The 27,149-nt window shown below is 34.3% G+C and overlaps 1 long non-coding RNA gene across 4 annotated transcripts in view; it reads right to left on the minus strand.

The window, feature by feature from the left end:
* The window catches only part of LOC126651287 (uncharacterized), a 150,985-nt gene that overhangs the window by 12,473 nt on the left and 111,363 nt on the right, over positions 1 to 27,149 (minus strand). For 3 of the 4 annotated variants that reach the window (XR_007631607.1, XR_007631608.1, XR_007631610.1), the window contains exon 4: positions 2,062 to 2,168. The exons of the other annotated variant lie outside the window; for it this stretch is intronic. This is a non-coding gene — a long non-coding RNA (uncharacterized LOC126651287). Of the gene's footprint in view, positions 1 to 2,061; positions 2,169 to 27,149 lie in introns of those variants that run through there. 4 annotated transcript variants of the gene reach the window in all.

Raw genomic sequence — 27,149 nt, forward strand, 5'->3', positions numbered from 1 at the left:
TGGATTTGGAAATAATAATGCCTGATTTTTACTACTCTTTCCTGTCTGAAAAAGCTGTAAATTTGTGTGCATAAAAAGAGTATCTTATGTTTCACATAAACATGACAACTGTATGACATTACTCACCAAATATAAACTCAGGTAAGTTGACTGAAATTGTCATAATACCAGGAAGTAGTTCACCATAGTTCTAAAACACTGATAAGTCCTAAGAAATTTTGTTTTCATTCAACCTTTTGAACCCAATAATTTTGCAGGAAAAGGCTTTTTGATATTTGAAAATTATAGGGAATTCCTTTATGGGATTTGCCTTAGAAGATTTTTCTAAGAATGAAATTAGCAAAAATGGAGAGTTATGAGATTTTAAAAGTACTAATGATGAGGGTAAATAATAATAATAATAATGGTAATTGATCATTTGGGTTCTGGTTTTCTTTTTATGATGGGTTTTAGATAATTCTATTAGTTTTATAAATTATACGTAACCATGTTTGTTGAGCTTTAGGGGCTGCAGTCTATACCTTCCTATAGTCTGTACCTTCCTCCTTATTGTTCCTCAATGCAGTGACTTTCAAATATTTCTTTTAAAATTAAATTTTTATAAAATGTTGAAGTTTTTATGTACTGCAATTTATCAAGAAAGAGGTTTTATTCATAAAAACCTTAAACATACAGTCCCAAATCAGTAAAAACAAAGAAGAGCTATTTATAGAATAGCTATGAGTTGGTTTTGATCATATTATGATTATATTTTATGTGCTTCTATACAGTTGTATGTTACCAACAGATATAACCTTCTTATACTAATTTAAGGATAAAACTGTTTAGTGGAAAGCTGCCAGTATTAGAGCCCACTAGCCTTTGTCTGGACTGATATGGCTTACAAAGATGACTTCTACTTAAAGATGCTCCCTTCAGCTTAAGTTTATGTAAAATAGAACTATTTAGAATTATGTCAAATCTTTCACTGACTTAGAAATCAGTGGCAACTGTGAATGTTTAGGGTTTTTTTAATTTCTTTCTTTTTTTTTTTTTTTTTACTAAGCATTCTTTTTATCACTTTTAAGTATAAGCTTTCTCTTCTTAACAACGTATGAATACACATAATTCAAATTCAGTCTTCGAGAAACTTTAATATAAAGCAATGTTTTTTCATGTACTTCTTAAATTGTATTAACTATGAAGAAAGATTTAACATGGCATGAGAAAATAAAGCTAAGCAGCTAACCTAATGCTAGGTTTATTAAAATTAAGAATATCTATTAAATACTCTCACAATTATAGTTGTCAAGAAAGATAAGTTGTTCCCAAATGAGCTTATAAATTATTTAATTTTTAAAAAATTAAAAGTATAGCAATAAAAGTACTTAGTGCAGTGCAACAGTAGTTTCAGCTTTTCCTGTGCTAACAGCATCTTGACTACAGAAAAAAAAATAGTTGCATTTCTGTCCAATATGAAACAGAGATAAACACTCCTGCTCTCTGAGTCATTGATCTCATCAACTGATTTAGGCTGCCCAGAGGCCTACATTCTATTCATTATCTCAGGAAATGGTTTTTCTAAGTTAATTGTTGTAATATAACTCTACAGTTGGAATATTTTTTTTCTAATAAAGTAAATATTACAGTTAATATTTTTCTGTTCAAGATAATTTTCTTTGATAAAAAAGTCTTCTGTTTGATTATGAAGATGCAGACTGAGACTAAACTGTGAAACTGAAACATTTGTACTTTTTGTCTATCAGTTTGATGGAATTCATTAGAATTCCTTTATTACTGTTGTTCTGTCTCAATTTCACATTTCTCTTTTAAGTGTCTATATACTTTCAGGAATTAAGAAACCTGACTCTCACATAAGCAAAATCTTCAAAGGAGCACAATTTATGGAAATCTGTTTTCTTTCTTTCCAGAAAACACAGTAAACTCTCATATGATTCTCTGGTTTTCTGTTTATCAGCTTTTACGTTTGTAAAAAAGAATTAATGACAAAATTCCTTTTAATAGAACACTTCATGATCTGAAGGTAGAAAGCTTTACATCATTTATTGCTTACCTTTAATGTTAGGACATAGTCGTATTTAGTATTGTTCTGGTCTCATAGTTGCCATTGAATTGATTCCTAGATGCCTTCCATGTACGTCATTAGATGGTTCTGTGACCCTAGAGCTCTAGAAAAAGAGGGTACCATCATATTGGAGGAAGTGCTCTGAGGCCCTGAGTTGCAGCTACCAAGAAGAGAAATGCTCGGGTGAACAGATGTAGTAGTGGCTAAAAATAGAGATTAAGGAAAACTGGATTGCCTTAGGTTCTAAAATATCCTTGAGTACCTCTTTGTGTTCCTACATAATTTCTAAATATGGCCAAACATCTTGCTTCTGAAAAACATCAACAGGGGAAATTCAGCTGTGGATATAATGTTTCAAATCACCTAATTTAGGTCAGGACACTAATTTGTGTTCCTTTCTACTGTGGCTTTTTATGCATTTGACAAGAAATTATCACTGAAAGAAATTTTTACAAGACTCACAAACAGAACTCAGATTTCCTCTCTGGAGATAAGTGGAAATGAGAGGACATAACTGGACACAAGTAAGTTCTTCACAAGAAATGAGGATTGTCCTATCATTCAAACTACTCTACAACAAGATGAGACGAAAAATGTGAAGTTGCAGACACTTAGAATGAGGTTAACAAACTCTGGCTCTCACTATCTGGAACAGTGTTGTAACTGCTGCCTTATGATACAAGAGCTGTGTGATAGATGTTTTTTGTTTGTTTGGGGGTTTTTAGGAGACGAGTTCTGTTTGTACTCCTGACGTTCCTGTCATTGCAGATTGTAATTTGGATAGTTAACACATGCATCCAAATTCATTCCATATCACCAAAATTCTTGAATTAGTGGCATGATCATCCTAGACCTCCTGGTTAGTCAATGGAATAAAACAGTCCTTCAAAAGTGAGTCTTCCTGATCAGTCTCTTTTCTTTATCAATTGATGATGAGGTTAACTAATCATTTAATTTAGATTAGATACTTCATCTAAAGAAAGATGGAATGAATTGAAGCTTTGCCACGCAGTTTGAATTGGGTTTGTACATGAGTCAGAAGTTCAAAAATTGGGTTTGACTTGTCTTATTAACTAGTATTAGTTTGCTAATGAGAATATTCTGACACAGTTATGTTTAGCACTGTCAGATTCAGAAGTATACCAATGAAACTTTAGATGTGGTTTACCGAGTTCTTGTCTGCAGAGAATAAAAGGATAACAAAATTGTTAGAAACTATTAAAATATACTCTTAGAATCTTGTGATTTGTTAAAAGAGACAAGAGATGGGAAAAAGAAAAAATATTTTCAAATCTTTGGTTTGACACCTTACAAAAATATGTACATTGATGACAGGAAAAGTTGAAATGGTTTTAGAACATTGTCGTTTCCAACACAAACCATAGAAGACAGTAGCTCTAAATCCTAGAATGGAGGAAAATAAGGAGAAGTTATTCAGAAATTTAACCCTGGAAAGTGTCAGGCAATCACAGAATGTTGTGTGTTGGAAGAGACCTTTGGAGAACATCTTGTCCAATGCACCTAATCAAGCACGGTCAGCTAGAGCAGGCTGCACAGGACCATGTCTATGTGACTTCTGATTATCTTTAATATTTTGCAAATATTGCTTCTTTAATTATTGTTTTCTTTGCTTAGGGATTATATAAAGAACATTCTGTTTAGAGTTTTGCATTGAGATCCAGTTGAAATTGTTAATGTGTTAGAAGCCATACAAAAATTGGATAATTTTCTGTTAAGACTCCTAGATAACACATGGTTTTAGTAAAGACAGCGTTGTGTGGTTATATTTTATATCAGAATACTTTGTATAAATGAGTTAAAATAAGAATTTTTTTCAAAAGTATTTGAAAATATTTCTGAACAAATTTTTTTTGTTAGGCATTATGTGAGCTGCTCATTTGTTCTTCAGTGTGCAGTTACTTTTATCTAGTAGAGTAAGAGAGGGCTCCAGCAAAAAAATTGGTTCAAGACACTCGCAGTAGGGCTTAAGTAAGGAATACGGAGTCCAGCAGATTCATGTAGGAACCCAGCAAATCTCTACAGAACTGAAAGTGTTTCATTTCAACTACATTAGCAACTATATCTTGTAATTCAGTTCCTGAATTTCCTGATAAAAAACTGTGTCCATGTTAAAGAATATCAGAAATTGTTTTACTGTCTCCAATTCTACGATGATGAAGGGAAAGAAAAATGCCTGTTCCTCAGGGTAAATTTGGCAAATTATCAAAATGTCAAATGGTAAATAATATTATAAGGTTGATGTTTAATACTTCATAAAAGTAAAATATTATCTTAATTTTACTTTTAATCTGATCTGAGGACAATCTAATTCAGCATAATTAACACTGAACAATCATCTCCCATTTATTTTGTGTAAGTTTAGTTTCTGAGTCTCATGAACCAAACCTACATGATCTACATTTGTATGTTGGGGCATAATTTGATTTACTATTTCTCCTGTTTTTTCCACAAAATGTGCTAATGACATGTATAAAATTGAATACATATTCAAAAAGCCAAAGAACAGATCTGAAGATTCCCTATTTGGCTGCAGTACGCAGGGCATATCTCTCTGTTAGAAAAATGTCATTTCCCATATGAGCTGTGCTAATGTAGTACTTGTCATCCTAAGCTGCTTTTTGCTGTGCAGTTGGTCAGCCTATTGCACCTGCAAACGTTCTCTATAACCATCAAAAGACCAGTTTATGTCATAGCTTTTCAGAGCTCTCATCATCCAATCAAGCTAAAAATACTTAAAAAAGCAGTTTTTCTTGCAATATTACAGCATCCCTGCTTCTGGCCCAGATGGAGATGAAACTAAAGTGTGATTTCAAAAATGGCAAAGAAAATGTGCGGCAGACAGAAATGACAAGGCTTTATCTATAGCTGGTGAGACAATGAAGTGAAATGCCTTCCCATTGTCCCTAAGCAGTACATGCAGATTAGCTATGCATTATTACTTCAACATACTCATTGAGTGCAATTGGACAATAAACAGAGAAGACTCCCATCATTTTTACATGTGTATTAGCCCCTCAAAACTGCATGTATGTTTATTTTTTCCCCTATGATTCTGTCATCTGTGAATCCAGGAGGCCAACAGTAGCAGTATAAAGATGGCTCGGTCATCCAGACTGCAACGGTTTAACCCAGGCAAGTGTTTTGCCTACCTCAGTTCAGAAGAACATAAAATGGTACCAATAAAGTCCTGGATTTCTTACAGTAAACTTCTAATTAGATATCAGGGGGAAAAATGCACTGAAAAGCATCAGAGATTGTAACAAGTGTTGTAATGTATAACAGTGCTATACATTAAAAAATCAACTGGGCAATGCCCTGAACAACCTGATCTGCTTCTGACCTGCTCCGAGCTATGGGCTGAAGGAGAAAATCTGAGGTCTCTCACAACCTTAACTATTGTGTGACTCTGTGATTGCATGCAAGTAGATTGCATGCAGCTGTATATCTATTTGTTTGCAAATGTTGACTGGAAAGTTGACACCAATATTACTTCTACTTAAATGCTCGGTTAAAAAACTGCATAAGTTACATGGATAAATAATTTCTTATAATATCATTAGACAAGATATCTAGGGAACATTTCTTGATAGTACTTTGCCAGATAACTCAGAAAACCATTCTGTTTCAGAGAGCAGTTGTCTGCAGTTGTCTTAGTCTTAAAAGAGAGAAAAGGTTTTAATATGTAAATTGGAAGATGCCACCTTTCTGTAAATACGGTGATACTGAAATGCCTAAAAGTTCCATTATCTTTTCCTCTGATCCATTGCCTTTCACATTACCCTCAGGAAAAAAAATTAAAAATATGGTTTGTCAAAGTTTTCTTTGTTAATTGACATCACAGTCAACTAATTCCCTCCAATACAGTTTCATTTTTCAATGTTTAATCTACCACTTGTTCAGTCTTACTTGGAACCCCCTCAAATAATGAAAGAGATCAAAAGCCTTTTGGTGTTTTTTTTTTGTTTGTTTGTTTTTTTTTGTTTTGTTTTTTGTTTTTGCTTTTGTTTGCTTGCTTTTTGTTGTTATTGTTCTAGGAATTTATTTATTTTAGAAACAGTTTTCACATAAACAATACAATACAAAATACTGCCCTTAGAATATCATGGTAAGGAATATAATGGTACAGTAATCCTATTCATGATGTTGACTTGTGTAGACAATTCTGTGTGCAATGTTACTGAAAGATGAGATGAAGGGACATAAAAAATCTGGTTTCACTGTTTAAGAGGTATTTGTCTTCCATGTAAGTAACTTTTTGACTACACAGAACTCCAGTTTGAAGCCAAAGACACAACTTTTAAAAGTTCTCTGGAGCATGGCTAGAACGGGAAAGATCACTAACATTGTTGTGGTGATTGCTTGTTAGCAAACACCTTCTCAACAGGATGCAAAGGATGAAGGCTGGCAGCCAGAGGGCTTTTGCTGGCTCTTTGTGGAAGGTCTCATCTGCATGGCAGATTTCAACTATTCAGGCATCTACCAAGTCAACACAGTGTAGTACAAACAAGCCAGGAGGATTCTGGCTGTATTGAGGGTTTCATAATATAAGTGTTGAGGGGCTAGCCAGCCTTACTGGCTGGTTGGCATTAGTCAGCTAAAGATAATTTTTAAAAAGTTAAGATTATGCTCATCCTCCTTAAATGCAAAATGGAAGATCCAGAGTTCCAGGGCTTCAGTCTTAGGAAAAATTGTAGAATATATACTTTCACCATTGCCAAACATGCTACAGACAAAAAAAGCATCAGAAAGATATGAATTTACCAAAGTTAAACCAACTGGATTACCCTCAACCTTGAAATCACTGGAGAAAGAAAAAGTGGAAAGCAGTCAATATAATGAACCTTGAAAAGTCCTTTCAGAAGGCTTTTTGACAGGCTCTCATTTTTATTCCCTCTTAAGCTGAGAAGGCATGGGCTGGATGAATGTAAGGTTAAACTATTTAAAAAATCACCTGAACTACTGGATTTATAAAATATTCATCAATGGATTGACAATGATCTGGTGACTACTGACAAGTAGAGTAATGCACAGATGATATTGGTGCCAACGTTTTTTCTGTATCTTCACAAAGACAAAATACTCTAGGAGAAAATTTGCAGATTTGAAGAGACTAATTTTCTACCCTTGTTCAAAACTAATAATTATATGTACTTAGAATGTGAATAAAATACTTGAAGCAATTTTCAACATTTTGTGGTGCTTAAGTCTGTGAGATTTTTATCATATGACAATGTTAGTATTATGCATTCTTAAGTTTGGATATGGTTATGAAACACAGGATATCCTCCATAAATCCTTATTTAGGGTTTTTATGGTCATGTACTTCAATATTTAATATTGTAAGATAATGCAAAACACTGATTGACAACATAAACCTCAATATGAATTAAAACAGTTATGTAGAATATTTAAAGAAAATAGTCTACTGGATTTTGCTGTAATTCTTTATGTGACAAACCAGTAATTTGAAACAGATAGAATTAATGACAAAAGATAGTTTAATCTAAATGGCATTTTGAATACTCTTACTTCAGAAATGCTGTGTGTGATTTAGTATTCACTTCAAAATATATAACTTTCTGAATATGGATAACTTAAGCTCCCCCACCCCCATGATTTGTAGAGTGTTTAGTTTCAATAATTATCTCAAGATAAATAGCTTTTCATGGTTAGCTTCAGTACCAACATCTTTCTTCATTTGAAAGTAGTACTTTGCTGTTGATTATAAATAAAGTTTACAATAGATAAAGGAATGGAGGAAGGAAGCCTATTCTTAGGTAAGGTGGTATCTCTCTCCTGAATAACCATGAGGTAATCCAAATCTTAATGGAAGAAAGCCTAGACTTCCAGATCCTGAAAATTCAAACTCTGTAAGAACAAGGAACACGACTCAAACTGGGGTACATTGAGGACATGTACAGAATTTTTTGTTACTTCTCCAAGAGCATATCGACCTACATGGTAGACAGTCTCATCAAAGAATGAATTATATGAATTATAATTGAAGCATATGATTCAAACCTTAACTACTACTTACTGTAGTAAAAAAATGTGTGAATTGATTTGAATCATTAATTTGAGGTAGAATTTGGAATCTTTGATTGTAAGCAGGAGTACAATATTTTTAACTCTTAGTTTACTTGTAGAAAAAAACCCAGTAAAAACAGATATAAGACTATCATAGATTTTTTTTTAATGAGACTGACATAATACATGCTTTAATTTAATCACTTAATTTCATGATTATTTTACATGATGACCTTTGCATATAGCTCCATAAACACCTAAGGTTTGTTCACACCAATAAGTTAAATTAGATTTCACTTATTGCTGCTAAGAAATGTTTAGAAAAATGGCAGAATGGGTTAAATTTTTTTTTTAACAGTTACGATAGGAGTTATTTGTGTATGGAGAATATTTTTACAAAGGGAAGAAAATAACATGCACATAGACATGTGAAATGGTCATGGCTGGAAACAAGCAGACAAACATCAATGAAAACTGGGTTGTTCTTGCTTCTCTAAAAAGATGCACAGCACACTTAAACCCCCATAAATTAGGAGTTAGTACTATTCGGGTGTTATTCTAGATTATACAATCGCATGCCATCTCATGCAAATAAGCATGATGGACCCCAGTGATGTCCATCAAGAGTAGGATATGGTGTAGAAGTGTTCCTTTGAAATACTAAATAATTTTGCTTGTGGGTGCTTTTGATATGAGAACTCAGAGGATCATTAACAGCAATAGCATTTCAGTGGAAATTTCCCACGTAACAACCATAATCAGAGACTAAATATTTAATGCTTCAAATAAACACACCTACATGTTATATTAGACTCTTAGTTAGAACTTATGATACCACTTTATATATGAGTCTGGTACTGTCTTCATTCTCAGAGGTAAATTTGTCTATTCATATTGCAAAAGTTGCTATTCGTGTGGTAAACCAGTGGTGGAACTGAAAAGAAACCTCCAAACCTACTTTATTTACTCTGCAATAGGTCATGACTGCTTTATGATAACCTTTCTCCAAGGTTATAAGGATCTATATTCTATTAAAAATATGGACTACCTTCATATCTTAGAAATAAAATTCAGATACAATAGACATCAAAATACCCTCGTTTATGAACTTCCTAACTCATATCCTTCTAATTTGAATTTCTTTTGGGAAATCTCATGAGATTATCCTAATTTTTAAGATTTTCAAAAGTGCTCAAATAGACCAGATCAAAGCTAGTGTACAATGGTAATTTTTTATTTGTTTTTTTGTTTGTTCATTTGTTTGGTTTGGTTTTTGTTTGTTTTGTTTTGGTTTTTTGTTTTTGGTTTTTTCCCCACACAAACATATGAAAGTGTTTCAGGGAAAAAAGAGAACACTACAAGCTGATGGAATGCCATTCAACAACACTATCCAATCTATAATGTCCATATCTTAAGCTACATCTTAACAGAACTTTAAAAACAAGCTCTCGTGGTTTAACCCCAGCCAAAAAGCAGGCACCGTGAAGCCAGTTGCTCACTTCTCCATGAGTAGGATCCAGGAGGGAATCAGAAGGGTAAAACACATGATCCCAAACTGTTTTGAAGATAGATTAAGTCACTAGAATTTCTAGAGGAGAGTAATGTAGTACATGCAAAATGATTCAGTCTTACATCTTAACACATCAGTAGCCAATTTCCATTTAATCAAAGCAGTATCTGTGCCTACAGAGAAATCCTACCCTGTTAACAACTTGTAATTTCCACTTACTTTTTTTCTGAGGGCATTTCCTTCCTCTTCCATAATTTTTCTATCCTCTCTACTCTTGTCTATGTCTCCAAAGTTCTCTTCCTATACAATAGAACCCAATTTCACTAATTCTTGACATGCTAACAACAACTTCAGACATCATGAAGTATTAACATATTTTGAAATTGTATCTCAATTTGGTATTATATTCCCTCTAATTTCCCCTTCTATCTTTTTAGCAGCTCTTTCAGTGACCTTATGCATGACCTCTTTCATTCCTTAATCTTGCAGTAAGCCTTTCTTTCTTTGTCTTTATCTCTGTCACCTGTAATATTTTATGTCTGAGTTACCTAGAAGACAAAATTTCAACACCTATCTCGGTACTACTAACTCATGGATCTATCTCTATTTCATACCTATTTGCTTCTATTAATATAAAAAAGTATGTCAAGCACTCTTTATGTTTATCTAACCAAGAAATCCACATTGCCCTCCCAAAAGTCCTCTCCAAATTATCCTTCTGATTTACTTTAGAGAATGTGACCCTTCTTGTAATGAAGATCATAAGTTTTAGTGTCATCTTTCATGCATACCTCTTTCTACAACTCAAGATCCAACATATAGCTAGCTATTAAGATTTTTATTTTGCTTACTTTAGTCAAATCTGAAGCTCAGTCTTCCCTACTAATTTGCACAGACATTGTTATTATCCAGGAATATTTGGTTATTTCAATTTTATTTTATATTAAGCATTTCAGTTTTTTAACTTACAACTTCCCCTCCCACCCTTCAAACCCCATTTCTCCAACCTGTCCTCCCCTAAAAGATCAGAATTACTTTTCCTATATATAAAAAGGTTTTTTCAAATATGTTTTCCTATAAGATAAAAACCTCTTTGGTCTTGGTGTTCCTCCATGTTTCACCTTTTCTAGGATACCAGAATAAACTAAGTACCTTTTTTTCTAAGATTAATTTGACCTGTTGTGAACCAATGAAAAAAGAACTTTCTGGAATTTATTTATTTAAGCTAAACTTACCAAAACTCTCTATAGTGGCTTCTGTTTATTACTTTCCATGATAAACCTTTCTCTAATAGTGGTTTCCAAAGTCTATGGTCCCCTGTGTATATCATGAACAAGTTGAGACATCACTTTTAAAAAATCATTTAACTATAGTTTTATTTGGTAAATATTTTTGCAGTATTTGCTTGGAGAAAAATCCTGAGGACTTTTGGGACTACTTATTAAAATTCTCCCAACAATCTCAACAAAGATTTGGATAGGTTTTTGCTCCTGACAGAGTCTGCCGGCAGTCTTGGATAAGTATTGATAAATTATACTAAAGAACAAATCTGAACTTGAAGGTTCATAAGGGCATTCTTTGTCTTGGGAATTAACTGGATTGTGCAAAATGTCAGATATTTCAAAAATATATCCTTCTGATACAAGAATTCTTGGTGTCTTCTAGCATTATATAACTATGCTATTCTTCAGACTGTTCCAGCTGAGTACTTTTCTTTAGTATCATAAAAATAAATATGACTTTTATAAAACTATACAACCTTCTGCTTTCTATCACTTATTTTAATGAACAAATCGAATCAATTTGCTTATAGTAATTAATCTTTGTGAATGAATTTGAAAAAGAAATTTTCTGAAGTGCTTCATTGAGATTTGGATGAGCATTCTGTATGCATCTATTTTATCTGACAGTGGAAGATTTAATTTTCTGCTTTTTAATAAAAAATTTAAATATTGTGGGTTTTTTAATCTTCAACACTGTGTTTTCATTACAACATTTGATATAGCTAAATGTCTTTCTGTCCCCTTTTATGATAAGCATTTCCCACTTTGTAAATAATATCTTTCATTCAATTTATAGGATTAAAGGGTGGGCTCAGTTCCGCACACACTGTGTCTCACCTAAAAAATCCAATGCGCAGGCTGGAAGCTGTAAAGACCTTCCCTGGATTTTTGCTCGCGAAGACTGGCCACTATTATATTATTGGTTTAGAGGCTAAATGAATAGCTTGAGCAAATAATTGTGCATCATTTGTCTTTCTCTGTGACAATAAATTAATATGAAAAAAATATCTTTTGTGGGAAGAAAAATTTTGTCCTAATTTTTGCTTCCCTATTTTATGTTTCAAACATGTTTTAAATTGAAAACAGTTGTATCTCACTACAGTGACAGGTGTCCTGAGTTTGGTCACATGAACCCTGGATGAAAACAATCTGTAAACGTATAACCTTTTCCTAAAATCTCTCTATTGTTGCCCTTTCATCACTCTTAGAACTGTGTGTGTCCTGGCAACAGTTTTCTATGCAACATCCATTCAGATGAAACACTAGAACAACCTACCACTGCCATTTCTGTACTAGATGAAGACATTTCACAGATGTACAGTAACTGCTTGCATAGTCTTCAAAGAAATTTTGTTCTGCAAGTTGTTTCTCAGAATTATGTTAGACCAGGCTAAGAGTAAAGGGTTGATTTAGGATCTGGTCTCTGTGTCTCTTGGTAAACGCAGCAGGACTAGGTTTCGCTGTGCTTCATCAAAGCTGTTTGTGCTGTACCCATTCACACCTTAGGATATAAAACATGTAAGGAGTGTGGAAGAACTCTGAAAAGTTTTAGTCCTTACACTTCCCAGATGAATGAGACACAGAAGTTATGAGTTGCTTCAGATTTCACATGGTAAAAATGAAAATAGTCCCCTGCCATTTCTCCACTGAACTCTATGTAATTTTAGCAATGAGCTCACAACTTCAGTTCTATCACTAATAAAAATGAACAGTTTTGCAATTATTTTCTTGAAAACGATTTTGAGTAAATGATTGCTTTATTCAAGCTCTTTTGGACTAGATGTTAATTTCAATTTCATCTCTATGTAGAAGATCTTATTTGAAAGAAACATAGTCCATGTTCTACTGCTTTTTGTGAATGGTGGAGGAATTAGTGTACTGGTTACTAATTCCTTAATACCTGGAGTATGCCTGGTAAAGCTCAAACATGAGACAGTATGTTCACTATGTCTTACTCCTCTTTTGAAAGCCCATTATGAGTAATTAAAAATCTAAAACCAGCAGAACCACCAACACAAAACCCACAAAAGCAAGCCATAAATAGGCACAATACAAAGGTTTCTTTAGAAATGCTCTCCCCACAGCCAGTGAATGCTTTCTTCTGTCAATCAGCTTCTTTTGGTTTTTCTCTTTCAATGAATGTCACACATAGAAGTATAAGCATAAACCCACAGAAATACAAATGAGAGGAAGGAGAATGGCGTTGGTTACTTTTTGTAATTGTACAGCTAGAAGAGTTGTAGGGTGATGCTGAAATTTGTTTCTAGAATCAACAAGGTTGCAATGCCTGCTACAGAGTTCTCCTCAGTCTGTCCTGAATCAAGGGAGAAAAGGATTCTATGAATAGAGTGGTTTCCAAACTTTTTATGTTCTGGAGGCCCAAATACATGTTTTCAAAGTCCTGCAGAATGACATTGGCACTCTCTGAACATTATACAAGAAAACACACAGGAAAAATTTGCTAACATAAATATGTCTCGACTAGTCTTAAACTTTGTTTTGGTGTCAAGGACTTACAATGCTAATCAGCACTACTTGTACCTCGTGGTGGCAAAGGAGATGATAGTCATACAATCAAATCTGAGGGAAGATAATAAACAAAAATCTTCTGACTAATCACAAAGAAAAAATAATCTTAGAAACCAAAAATTTTAACTTGGGTATGAAACCCTTTTTCAAACACTTGGTATACTTTCATAATTGGATACAGTGAAAAAATTAATTTGTTATGAATTTTTCTACAATATTATGATCTTTTCCTCTCAAAAATTTTTAAAAGTTTGTTAAGTCTTTCCTTATACATGTATTTTCAGAATGTTAACTTATTACTCTGTATCTTTCCATGACTCTATGTGAGGTGGAGAGGAAGACATTATCTTTCAACAGCTTCTGCCTGAATAGTTTATAGACATTAAAGACTTTGACTCATATATAGAATGAATTAATTTGAGACAGATGAAACAGTTTCCATTCCTGCAGTCTGCCTTCCTATCTGCTGCCAGGCATATTAATGTAAAGTATATTAAAGTTAGTGGTTTATGTTAGCATAGCAGTCTGTAAACTACGATGGTTCATCAGCAGCCATGCCTTTCACAGATTGCTCAGACAGCCCTGCTGTGGGAGTGTAAATTTATGGCAGAGAAGTGGGATGGAGAAATGGGGATGGTAACCACTGTAGCTAGACAAATTTAATCCAATTCTATAAATGACTCAGCATCTGCAGCAAGAACAGAACTCTTCCTAGACTTCATTGTAACTGGCATGTTCAGTTCAGCAAGCACAAATGATATCTGGTTTAGTTTTTAATTTTTTTTTTACATAACAGGAATAGTTTTATTCAGCATTATTACAGTGCGTGCTTTAGTTTATGTTCTTGAACCTCAGGGCATACAAGTTTAGCTATGAGTACTAATGTTCTCATGTAATTTTTTTTCTTTTTTCTTTGCTAACACTTCAATTTCATTTCATCTCATCTCCCTTCCAGAGATAAAACTTTGGAAAGCAAAACTTCATAGACTGTTAATATAAACTTGTGAAAAAAATTAAAGAAGAATAATAGTAACTAGCAACACAATAAAACCAAGTCAGTTTCCAGAGCACTTAGGAATCCTGGGTGCTAGTAAGGAGTGCCCCATCCTGAGAACAAAGTTGAAATGCTACTTTCAGCTAAATTACAAGAATATAGAATTTGTTTATTCTGGTTTCTCAGAAAAACTTTGAAAAAGTAAAAATCAAAAAGCAATTGAATATTCGTATGTATACAAAAAAAAGATTATGCAATATAATTCTGGAACCCTTGAAAATAATGAATGGTGCCTGAAATATACTTTCCAAAACTAACACATCACTATTTTTGAGTGACAAAACAGAACAGGCATCTGTACCATATTCAAATATTTTCAGAAAATTCATATTAAAAAATATGAACTTTTTTCTTGTCAAATCTAAAGTAAAGGAACTGTGATAAAAGCCATATCTATGTCCTAATGCTGACACACACCTCTCTGACAGTATTAGCAAATATAGGCACATAAATAAACTGTATACTGTATCTGTTGCCTTACTGTAAGGTATTTTAACATACACATTATAATATTCATATGGAATGGTAAATGAAATTTAGTAATTATTATTATTGGAAGAAATTCTAGACTTACATAAGGAATGATGATAGATTTTGTGTCTTTTTAGATATCTTTGACAAACTTTTTGATTTCTGCCTACAAGGAAAATATAAGATTTTTTTCATCTTTGAAAATCAAAACTAACTATTGCTATTTATAATCTTATTTAATTTGTTTTATTCAAACAACCATCTGCATAAACACAAGTAACTTAAAAATATCTGATTTATCTTAATTAATAGGTGAAAACAAATCTAATACTTGATGTCTAGCATCAAAATCTATATTTTTATACGTCTGACCATTTCCAGGGAAGACAAAAGCTCTAGAGACAATACCTACTAATTAAATACACATCTAGGTAAAAAAGATATTATTAGACCACCATTGTGCAAACAGAAGAGATATTTTGTTAAATCTCTTGATAGGATTATCATGACTGTATAGATTGTTACTTTGTTTAATGTCTTTATTTGAGAACTACACACAAAAATGTTTGGGGCTGACTTGTTCTTGCACAGCAGACAGTCTGGAGATACGGAAATCCTCTTCAAGGCATAGTCTAGTAATTTGCATCCCTCCTCCCTGATAGTTAAGATTAGATCCACTCTGAATACTTCCTTTCAAACTTTCATGGCAATATGGAAGCACCATATGGGTTTTACAGAGGAAAAAGCTAATCATATATCCTACTGAAAAGATTCACCGTGTCTGCTGGAGGGATTTCCTGACTCACCCAGCCAGCCAGCCTGCAACTGCACATCTCCACCCCCACAACACAACTTTTCCCTCAGATCTGCCTGGTGACCTGTATGTATGGATATACTTTGACTGACTTCAGTCTAAATTGCAAAGTTAGTCTAATGAGCAGGGTTTTGCTAACACTATTCATTTTGACAGAACAAAATAAGTGAGCATTTGTAAAACAGTTTAGTAGGTAGATTGGAAACCTCCCAGTGGACATCATGACAAGTAACTTATGAAGAAATCTTTCACTGACAGAGTTGCAGTGGAAAGAGAGCATGTGATCAAGCCCTGAGTTTAAGAAAAAAATGCCAAACCAAGCAAAACCAACACTGCCGTATTCTTTATGGAAAGAATCAGCCTTCATTCAGTGTTAGATAAAGATATGATTCAAAAATGAGGTTTGCAAGTATAAGTTGGAAATCTAGGGTTTCACTTCAGTAACAGCAGATTATTAAGTTTTTAAAGCCAGAAAACTTCATAATGTCATCCAGGTTGCTGTCCTATAGAAAATATATCTTGATTTAACTTAACTAAGGGAAACAATTCTGCAAAATTCACATTTGTGAAGCTGGCTTTCAACAGCTGGCTGTTGAAAATGGTCTCTTGGTTTTCTGAGGTGTCTGGGACACAGGCAAGTGAAAAAACTTAGTATTTAAATTAATTTTTTCTTTTCAATAAGGATTGACCATAGCAAGTTTAAATATATTCTGAATTTTCACAGTTTTTCAAAAGTCTCCTTTTAATAAAAGTCCAAAATGTGCAAACATTTGCACTATTCTGATATAAAAGAGAGTTTCCAACTGCTTTGATGATGTTCCATCATCAAAACACAGAGGTTAATGCTGAATATTAACCTCTTTAATTGTGTACATTTTAGCTCTTATACCACATAGGATACTGTATGTGAAGTATCCTGCTGTTCAAAGACCTCCATAATACTGTGCACAATAAGGAGGGTTAATGATTAAAGAATTTCTTGGCAAATGCAGACTGAAACAGATCTTTAATACAGTGTTCATGCAGGTTTTGTTGTACGAAAGATAACGTTGTGGGAATTGGGTCTGAGTAAAAGAATTAACATTGTTTAGCCTTTTAGGAAGTGCCAGGAAAGTGTTTGAGATAATGGCAAAACTAGGCAGAGTGTCTTTTTTTGCACAGAGCACACCACCCTGGTATGACAAACTCTCTTGCTGTTGGTCCATGTATTTCATTGTGTACTTAATATTTGGGTTTGAATACCTTGCAGTTGTTCCACTTCATGTGATCATAGCATGACTGATCAAAGCAGCACAGAAAATAAGCAGCCAGTCATCAATTTCAAGCTTTTGATAAAGACTGATTTTTTCCCCTTGGCTTTAGATGTAAACCTAACTTTAGAAAAACAAATTTAACAAGTGGAAAAGTGGAGTAGACTAGCCACTGTTTTCAGTTCCTGAAATCAGTGTAGAGGCCTAGACATGTGCAAGCTGTTCTGTCTGAAGCATATGGCCTGGTGTGCAGCTTTTACACATCCAGCATATTTTATATTTTTTCACAACATGACATATGGGTTGTGTTTCAATTTTATTTTAGTGGTTCTAAGGAAATCTCTGCCTCTGCTGTCAACCACAACTGGGGAATGGAAGACAGGGTGAGCCAGATGAATTGGAAACTCCTATGACTTTTTGAAAAAAACAAGACTATTGAGCCACCAAGCAATGAACAGACACTGTCCTGCAATTGTGAATGTAACTGAGGGCTAAATGTCGCCTCCCACGCAGTGTTTGACACTGCAAGTACTCGTTATCCTTGATGTTGAGCGGTGCCCAATAGCTGAACTGAAATGATCTTCAGCTGCTTCAAAAGCAGAATTTTGTACTGTGAACACAAATAATCTGAGTATGAGCTAAATAAATATTGTCAGATACTGCTGTATTGTCAGATATCTAAACCATTCTGTGTTCCCATGGGTTTTCACCCTGTTCCCAGGATCTTTGTGGCCCATATACTATGAATATGAATAAAAAGGAATAAAATTAACTAACTCATAATGAAACCACATGTGAAAACATATAATGGATCACCTTTGGTATTGCCAGAATTTTTTATAAAATGTTACAGAAACCTAACTTTACTGTGTCCTGAGCAGTGCATGCAGAATTAATCTAAGCTGCTTAGTTTAACCAAATAAGTTTCCCTTCTCTAAAAACAGTATTCAACTAAATAAAACCAATTTGAGGTCATCAAAGTCAAGTAAAATATCTCATAGGAATGTATGTGAGGCAGTTTGGAAGATTAACATATGGTTCACTTAGGAGGTAAAAATCCCTTTTGAAGTTGAGCAGAATGATAAAATTTTGGTATGAAAGTGTCATTTAGTCCGTTTAAAATCAGCCATATAGAATTCACCTTTCACGATGAGATGGCTCAACAAAGTTAGTGGAAAATTTCTGCTTCTGCCTGAAAAGTTTTATTTTCAATATGGTAAAGGGAGGCTCATTTAAAAGCATGATAATTCAATTGTTGGAAATTTTTTAGTCCCAGTGAAGGTCAGTAGTACTCATTTCAAGGTCTCAGTGAGGGCCATTTTATAGCCTTATTGTACAGTTTTGCTTCTGTACCTCAATATTAACCTCTGTGGTCAAGAATCACAATTTTAATAGCAGTGTATTAATTTCCACATTACACTGCTTGTTGAATATGACACTTTGTGCATTTCTATGGTGTGAGAACTGCAAAGGGACATTAAGAGGTTTTGTCACATTGAGAACATAAAAGACAGCATTTTTAATGAGGGAGGAATCTGTGAATGCTTTTGGTAATATATTACTATGTAATGAACCTTCATTCAGCTTATGTTACTGATGAATGTGTGCTTAAAGAAATAAAAAGCTGATAGAAATAAGTATGGGTTTTATATATATATATCATACTTTCTCTGGGATCTACATACTGATTTCCTGCTTTATTCTACTTCTGATCAGTTATGCAATGGAAAACAATAAGAAACTAATTGCCAAAATCTTATATGTCATGGTATTGTGTGGAAAAGTGTGCTTTTCCCCTTTTTAATCAGTTTACTTGACAGTCAAGGAGCCCCTGGTGGTCTAGTGGTTAAGGGCGCGGCGCTGTCAACTGGACTCCTGTGAAATACCTGAGAAAGGTAGGGGGAAAAAAAAGTAATTATATAACCAGTTAATGAAAGCATCAGCTCTATTACATTCATCTTTAAAATAATATCTATTCTTCCTACACTGTTAGAATGCTTCCAGATCTGAAGTTTCATGCTATAATAGCAAGTGCTTCTGTTTGAAACTGGCGGCTCATTCCTGTATCTTCTGAAGCTTAAAGTTCTTTTTATTATTTTTTTTCAAACACTTGTGTTTCTGCTGTTATATTTCAGCAGTTCCAATATGGAATGAAAGTCAGAACCATGATATAGAGTTGGAAATGTTATTTTCAGTGAAAAAATTATAAGATTTGTGGGAAAATTGCACTTCTGGTTTGGACAGTAAGTCTCAACAAACTCAAATTTATCCAAAGTTGGCCAGAAAGTTAAAACTTAAAAATTTTGTAGATATTTCTAAAATGAAAGCTTTATTTCTTGAAATATATACTACTGAAATTTATTCTGACATTTTTAAAGCTGTGACTTTTCATTTTTAAATAGCACTCAAGATTTTCCTCCACAGAATGCAACTAGCTAGAAGCAGGAGGAAAAAAAGGGAAAACTTTAGTTTTCAAGTCAAATGAACATTAAGTTGAAGCAAAATTTATCATTTTATCTTATTTTGTTGAATCACTCTTATCCTTACCCCAAAATTTCTGTTTCAGTTTCTCCTCAACATATTTCAGCTTTTTCTGTTTTTGTTCCAACCAACATTTTGAAGACTGTTATTGAAAGATGTGATTGCCCAATTTGTCATTTCCTGCGTGTCTCTCTGGGAAAATCACTTTCTTTACATCAGATAACATCAATACTCTAGTATTTGAAAGCAGAATCAACACTACATGCTTATTTCACAGTGTTGCTAAGTTTTAAACAAGGTTTGTAAATGAGTTTGTGTTTCCTCAGGGTTTTTCATAGAAAGGGAAGAGAAAATTATTTTTCACTGTGTCAGATAGTTTTTCTGGAAGATATGTTCACTCATTGGCTTAAGATAAAACACTGATAAATGCTACTTAGGCCACAGAGGCAGTACAAGTGCTGTATGAGTTTTGAGTTCAGCCTCTGCCAGGCTCAACCTCAGTGATTTTGCTGACTTTTAATAGTCAAGTTTTATGTCATAGGAAAAGACTGACAAAAAATCTGTATCTTGCAAGCCAGGAGGCAGAAAGACAAAAATGAATTGTGAGACAGGTGTTTCCTATTACAGTAGGGCTAACATTGTAATTGTTATGAATGTGAGTAATTTCACATCAATAAATAATCAGTGAATGTAGATAACATTTATTTTTTGTTGGAGCCATCTGTTACAACCATAAAATAAATCCAAAAGTGACGGGGACAAGAAAGTATTGATTTTTTTCTTAGAATATTTATATGTTATTTTAATTGTATTTAAACCTGATAGATTTACAGTTAGAATAGACAGGTGGGTTAATGGTCATGAGTAATATGCATTGCTGACTCTTCCTCTTTTTGTTGGCCTCCAAAATTCAGGAGTGGGTTTCCACAAGTGCTGAAGAACAACATCTCGTATAGCATGAGTGCTACCTCTTGCTTATCTTGCAGAAGCAGAAGTCAAGAAGAATGGTGTTAAAATTTCTAACTGTAGGAAAAAAGACACACTCACAGGTATACTACCATTTGTATGTAAGAAAGAGCTGAACAGATTCCTTTGTATGGAAAACATGAAAGAAATTATGTATTTGCACTTCGAAGAGTAGAAATGAACAAATAAAAAATATCAATAATGAAAAAGCAATAGAATCTTGTGTACAAATCATTCAGACCTGGTTTTGACCCCTAAACTATGTGTAAGGAAAGATGAGATATTTATTGTACACAGAATATTGAAATCTTGTGAAATTAAGCCTTATTTAAGACTAGACTGTATCTTTTTTGCTAGGTCGTAGTAATACCTAGCAGAGGATGAAGAGTGCCCAGCAGTCTGCTCTTGGCACTATCTGGCTTTGACTCCAGACCCTTCTTTCTCCTGTCCCAGTTGAAGATTTTGTCTTTTGAACAAACTGCAACAGCATCAACAGGAAAAACTGAAAGCCATTTGCTGGAAAACTCTTGGCATAGTTGTTAACTATCTCTATCTCTATCTGAATCAGGCAGAATATAAATTAAAGCCTTGACTGGCTACATAAAGTCTTATCCATTGTTCCCACTTTTCACCTAAACAAGATTCCAAAACTAAACCATCCCACTATTTCCCTCCTCAGGCAAGTCCAGGAACAAAACATCTGTCTTGGTCTTTTCTTCCTGGTTCTTTGGCAATGTCTTACCTCTTTGTCCTACCCATGGTTGGCAGTTTGGGCACTGAGAGCATAAGATAGCTGTTTTCAATTCCTCCTCTTGGCACCATAGACTACATCTATACTCATAAATTAAACATTCCCAGGACCATTCTTATCATTGAGGCCAGCTGGAACAGAGGATCTCATGTCTACACTATTGCACTCTTTCCCCCTCCAACAAGGGTGACATCATCCAAATTGCCTAATAGGACTAGTCCTTGGCCTGTTGTAACTCCCAACTGTGCATGGTAATCGTCTGTGAGAGTCATAGCTGACCCAGAGCCAGAACTGCACCAGAGAGTTTTTAACAGATGATTATGTTCCAAAGGTCCAGCATGTTCCCTGCAATATTCTAGCATAAGTGCAGTTATATCATTCTTTGACAGAAGTAGATGGGAATTGCAAGGAAAGTCTTTCTTATCCCTGTGTAAGTATGTAAGTATGTTCAGCTTTCTTACAGTGTAGGAGAATTAGACTGTAAACATGGTGCTTCCCAAATCCACTTTTTATCAAGTTGTTCAAGAGAGAAATTTCTATTAAAACAAGTTTGGCAAAGTGACAAGCAATTGAAAACAAGGTCCTATGTGTGTTTATTCAAACTGATATACCATTAATAGGTATCCTGCAGTTGTAAGTTTGCATCTTAAAAACCATTTTCCTGAAAGGCTCAATTTTCAAGTCTGCCAGCACAATTTACACTTTCATTTTTGCACCTGCATCTTATACTAGGAATGCATATCAGGATATTTGTGCCTATGATGAGTTCATTGTTTGTGAAAATAATGTAATGGAGACCTGTAAGTACTACATTTTAGGGTATTTCTCTTCCCTCAAGATTGAGACTTTCTGTGATTCATTAGTTTCAGTGAGCTGTGCAATTTTGCAGCTTGTGCACAAAAATGGAAAATATTAATTTGCAATATTATCATTGTTTGTTTAAGAAAAACATTACAAACTGGTTGAAATCTGCTCCCACATTTTCCTGTGCTTACTCCAATGTGTAGAGGAAAATTGCTGGTAGTGTTAGAAAGTATCGAAAAGATTAAATATAGATATCTAGCCTTGAGGAGTGTAAATTAGTATGTTTTTAATTGATTGCAATATTCAGGGAAACAGTCCTCAAAGAAAATTAATTTTAGAACAGCATATTTTGACAAGCACATGTGCCAATTTAAAAATCTCTGATCGACTTAAAATTGGTTTTAAAGACAACAAAGGACTGTTTCTAATACTATAGGAATGAACATGGTCTTTTAAGCATGTTTTCTCTGGAATTGATTCACATAATATATAGAAATTGCCATAACCTTTCGACCTTTTTTAATAGAGTTCTTAGGGGCATATTTTAATCTGAGTTACACTGAAGTGAATAGAATAATTCCTTTGAAGATAACAGTTGCCCCTAATATGTGGCAGTGTAATTGAGAGCAGAATTGAGCATGCAAAGCCCTCATCTGAAAGAAAACACCAATTGGCTTAAAACTGGGAACACTAAGAGACTACTTGCTAGGCAGGCTAATCAGTGGCACCTCAAACACTGAGTGGAATCTTAAAATGTTCATTAACATTATGTTGCTTTTTCATTCTCTCTCCATTTTGTATTTCAGAAGTTTCTTCTCTAATTGACATAGGTATATTTCTATCCATTTTTGCGTGCTTACATTAATCCTGCATGCAGCACATAAAGATGGGATGGTATGAAAGAGCCAACTGATGCTTGGTGAAGCTGCTAACTTAGCTTACTCTTGTTTTATAAAAAAGGACAGAAGAATTACCTAGAATTTATTCAATAACACAGTCTGCTCTCATCTTTATTTCTTAAGGACTAAGGACTTACGAATAACTGTAGCAGTGTACTAGAACATCAAGAACTTTCCTGCAGTCTGGAGTTAGATTTGTATGCTCCTGCAAATGCTCATTTGCTTGCCATTTAATGCTAAGAAGGGCCTCTTCCATCCCTTTTTTTGGCTTGTATGACTCTCATCTGACCTTCCCTGTGTGGGAGAATGGATGATCTGTCTCACAGTGTTTGACTTAATACTTGGCAATGTAAGAAATTCTCTTTGCAGTGAACAAAGTCTAACTAAAGGCAGAGTCAATGTTACCTCCTGAAGAATGGAAGTAAAAAAAAATTCAAAAAATTGACTTATCCCTCTGTATTAGTCATTAAAATCTGTTAGATACAAACACGAATTGTCACAAGGAGAAGCGTGGAAACATCTCTTGTGGTAAAAGGTAGTCCTAATCTAATTTAAGTGGAATTTAAAGTTAACTAACAGTATGGCCAGAATGTTCAGCATGTGAAATGATTCAGATTTCTTCAGTATGCCTAAATGTGCCCAATTTGCCTCAGTATGATTCCAAGTAGTGAAAATAAAGTGTTTTCTGCTCTCCAGGTTGAAATAAATGGAGTAACACCATAGATGACACTGAGTTCATCATGTCTATATTGTAGAACAGCTGTATGAAGTATAAATCAACAAATAAAATGTTCTTTATATACATGATCTCATAAAGCTCCATTTCCAATTTTCCTACAGAATAAACAAGGAACAGCTAAAAGCTGATTTAAAAAAGTGTATAAAGAGCATAGGGCTGGAAAAATGATGTATACCAATCATGAATTTTTAGACTTCTTTCCTTCCTCTTTTTAAGCAGTCAACAAATAAAGGCATTTTATCAATTTGCTAAAAAAAAATAAATATTATGTGTTTACTAGAACTGGCAATGTGCCTGATATCAAGACATGGAAGATGTCTTGTGCCTCATGAATATTCAATCTTCACTTGGCAGTGTCTTACACAGCATCCTTGTCTCCAAATTGTAGAGACATGGACCACACAGTGAATGAATAATTGGCTGGATAGTTTCACTCAAAGAGATGCAGTCAACTGCTCCATGTCCAAGTGGAGACCAGTGACGATTGGTGTTCCTCAAGGAACACTGGTACTGGGACCAGTGCTGTTTAACATCTTCACTGTTGGCAAAATGGACAGTGGGATTGAGCACACCCTCACCAAGTTTGCCAATGATACCAAGCTGTGTGGTGCAGACAACACACTGGAGGGAAGGGATGCCAGCCATCCAGAGGGACCCTGACAGACTTGACAAGGGGGCCTGTGTGAATGCCATGAACAAGGGCACTGAAAGACTCCTGCACCTGGTTCGGGGCAATCCCAAGCACAAATACAGATTGGGTGGAGAATGGATTGAGAGAAGTTCTCCAGCAAGTACTCTGGGGGTGTTGGTGGATGAATAATTGACATGTCCTAGCAGCAATGTACTCTTGCAGCTCAGAGGTCACCTGTATACTGGGCTGTACCAAGAACAGCGTGACCAGCAGGTCAAGAGAGGTGACTCTCCCCCTCTACTCTGATCGTATGTGACCCCACCTGGAGCATTGCGTCCAGCTCTGGAAAAGATGTGGAAGTGCTGGAGTGAGTCCAGATAAAGGCCACAAAGATGATCTGAGGGCTGGAACATCTCCTCTATGAGGACAGCCTGAAGAAATTTGTGGTTGCTCAGCCTAGAGTGTAAAAGGCTCCAACTGGACTTTATCACAGCCTTCCAATACCTAAAGGAGTAAAAAAGAGAGCTGGAGAGGGACTTTTTACAAGGGCATCTAGTGATAGGGCAGGGCTGAGAGTGGGCAGATTTATATAAGTTATTACAAAGAAATTTTTTATGTGAGGATAGTGAGGCACTGTAGCAGGTTAATACAAGCTAAAACAAATCTCTGCTTCTTTCAGTTCCAAGTTTCTTTCCAAGCCAAGCAATTCTATTATTCTATGATTTTTGAAATTTCTGCAGAAAGCAAATAAAAAAATTTGAGAACACAGTTGAAATTAAAAAAAATAAGTCTAAATGTTTGCAATTAATTTCTCACTTCTCATATTGATGTAGGCATTAGTCTTGTTAATTATTTCATGATATAGGTCTCTTTTTACATCTAGCAGGTTCAAAGACAATTTAATAATATAAGTATGTATTAAAAGACATCTTGACCTTGCTCCTGAAAGTTACATTTAATGAAAAGTATCAACCATCTTTTTTGATAAATATATTCTTAGAGTAAATAATACAAAAATTACATTTTGAGTTACAAAAGAACAAATTTAGTCATCATTTGAAATTCAGAAAACACACAGATTACGCTTTCAGGTGGTAAAAGCTCCAGGGTTTCCTGGCTGTCTTTTGTGTTACACAGTCTTGTAGAGTGCTAAAGGCTGACAGATGCTTATCAAACATTCATGTAAACACTGCTATCAAAGCTGTGCTTTCTGGTACTGGCTCCAAGCAAGAGGGTCGGCATGAAACCTAATTAAAGGAAGGCCAAAAACAGAAGTGTCATGCCACCAGCCTTTGCTATATTAGAGGACTCACACAGTGTTCTATCTGGCAAAGAACAATGGTGTTAGGAAAACAGTAAAGGATACAGAAATCAAGGAATGGAATTTTTGAAAGTGCTCACATATTTTAGAGCACATATGTTCAAAACACAATTTCTCCCAAGCTAGTTGCACACTTTTTTTTCAAAAAATTGCCAAAAGTGTTTAGATTAAAAAACCCAACAAAACAACCTTTGTACTCCAATGCCTGACTTTAGACATTTGCCTCATACTTAATATTATTACATTAGCTATTGTTGACAGTAAGTCCTCAGTAATTTTTTCATCTGCACGCCAAAAGATAGGGGATAAAGAATAATGAAAGGGATAATTCTTTAGGTAGTGGATTCACATTTAAAGTTTATTGAGATGCTTATTGTTAGAACCACAAAAAGACTCATGCACTGCAGAGGTAAATGCTGTAATATTCACTATTAACACAAACCGTAGTGCCACTAAAGGCACAAAATCTCCTGCTAATTAGGGTCAAGCAAAAGCAACTAACCTCTGTTCTCAGATGCAGACAGGATGAGCAGTCTGCTGGTAAACCAGGCATTGAGTTCATCTAGGAGAAGCACTTGCCTTGCAACCCAGAAAGTCCAGAATCTCAAACCTCTTTCTGTGTTGAAAACTTACAAATTTCATACTTTTCAGTATGAAACAAGAAGAGATATGACAGAAAAATGGGTCAGTGCATAGGAACATCTTGCAGAATGTTCTTATGACCCTAGAAGGATTGACATGTATTTTATAATAAAATATTTCAACCTTGAGGCTTCAGCATATCTTTGTAGGCAAAGTAAATCTGAAGTTAATTGGCATAATTTTTGATAATTGGACTAACTAAGAAGTGAATGTGAAAATAACATTGGAGTTCATTGAATTAAAATGTACTTTTGAAATAGACACCTGAAATGCTTCCTTATCTAACTCTTAGATAAATTTGTTTTTATTAGTATCTAAGAGTAAGCAGATATGAGAATTAGGATTTGGATGGAAATTGAGTAGAAAAAACAATAGCACAGGCTGTATTTTGATTATATCCTTTTCTTTTCTTCCTTACAATCCTCTAATACCTTGTCTTTTTATATACTAGTTCTGTTTGATTTGATGTTTTCAGTCTTGCATGATTGTGTTCTACATCTAAAATTTTATGAAGGTACACCAATGCCACTTATGTTACTCAAACTGATCAGTGATTTCTGGAGCTACAGTTATATAAATACTTATGAAATACTTATGTAAATGTGAAACAATTTGTAATTTTAATTCATTATTCACAAAGAGGAAAGGAAGTGTATTGCAATGTGATCAGAAGCAAATGAATTGAAGATTAATATCACCTAAAAACTTAAAAATGACACATATATGACTATATATTATCCATTTTGATGCAACATAAACATGAAAAATTTTTGCTGTGGCAACAGATATATAGTGAAAATTCCATGAGGAACAGACCATAAGACAAATCAACTGCTTCAAAAGTATTGTCAGACAAAAAATTCTAACCATCTGATATCTTATTTTGTCTTT

Source organism: Myiozetetes cayanensis, unplaced genomic scaffold (assembly GCF_022539395.1).
Source record: "Myiozetetes cayanensis isolate MyiCay16 unplaced genomic scaffold, myiCay2020 scf6-25, whole genome shotgun sequence".
Taxonomy (NCBI): Eukaryota; Metazoa; Chordata; class Aves; order Passeriformes; family Tyrannidae; genus Myiozetetes; species Myiozetetes cayanensis.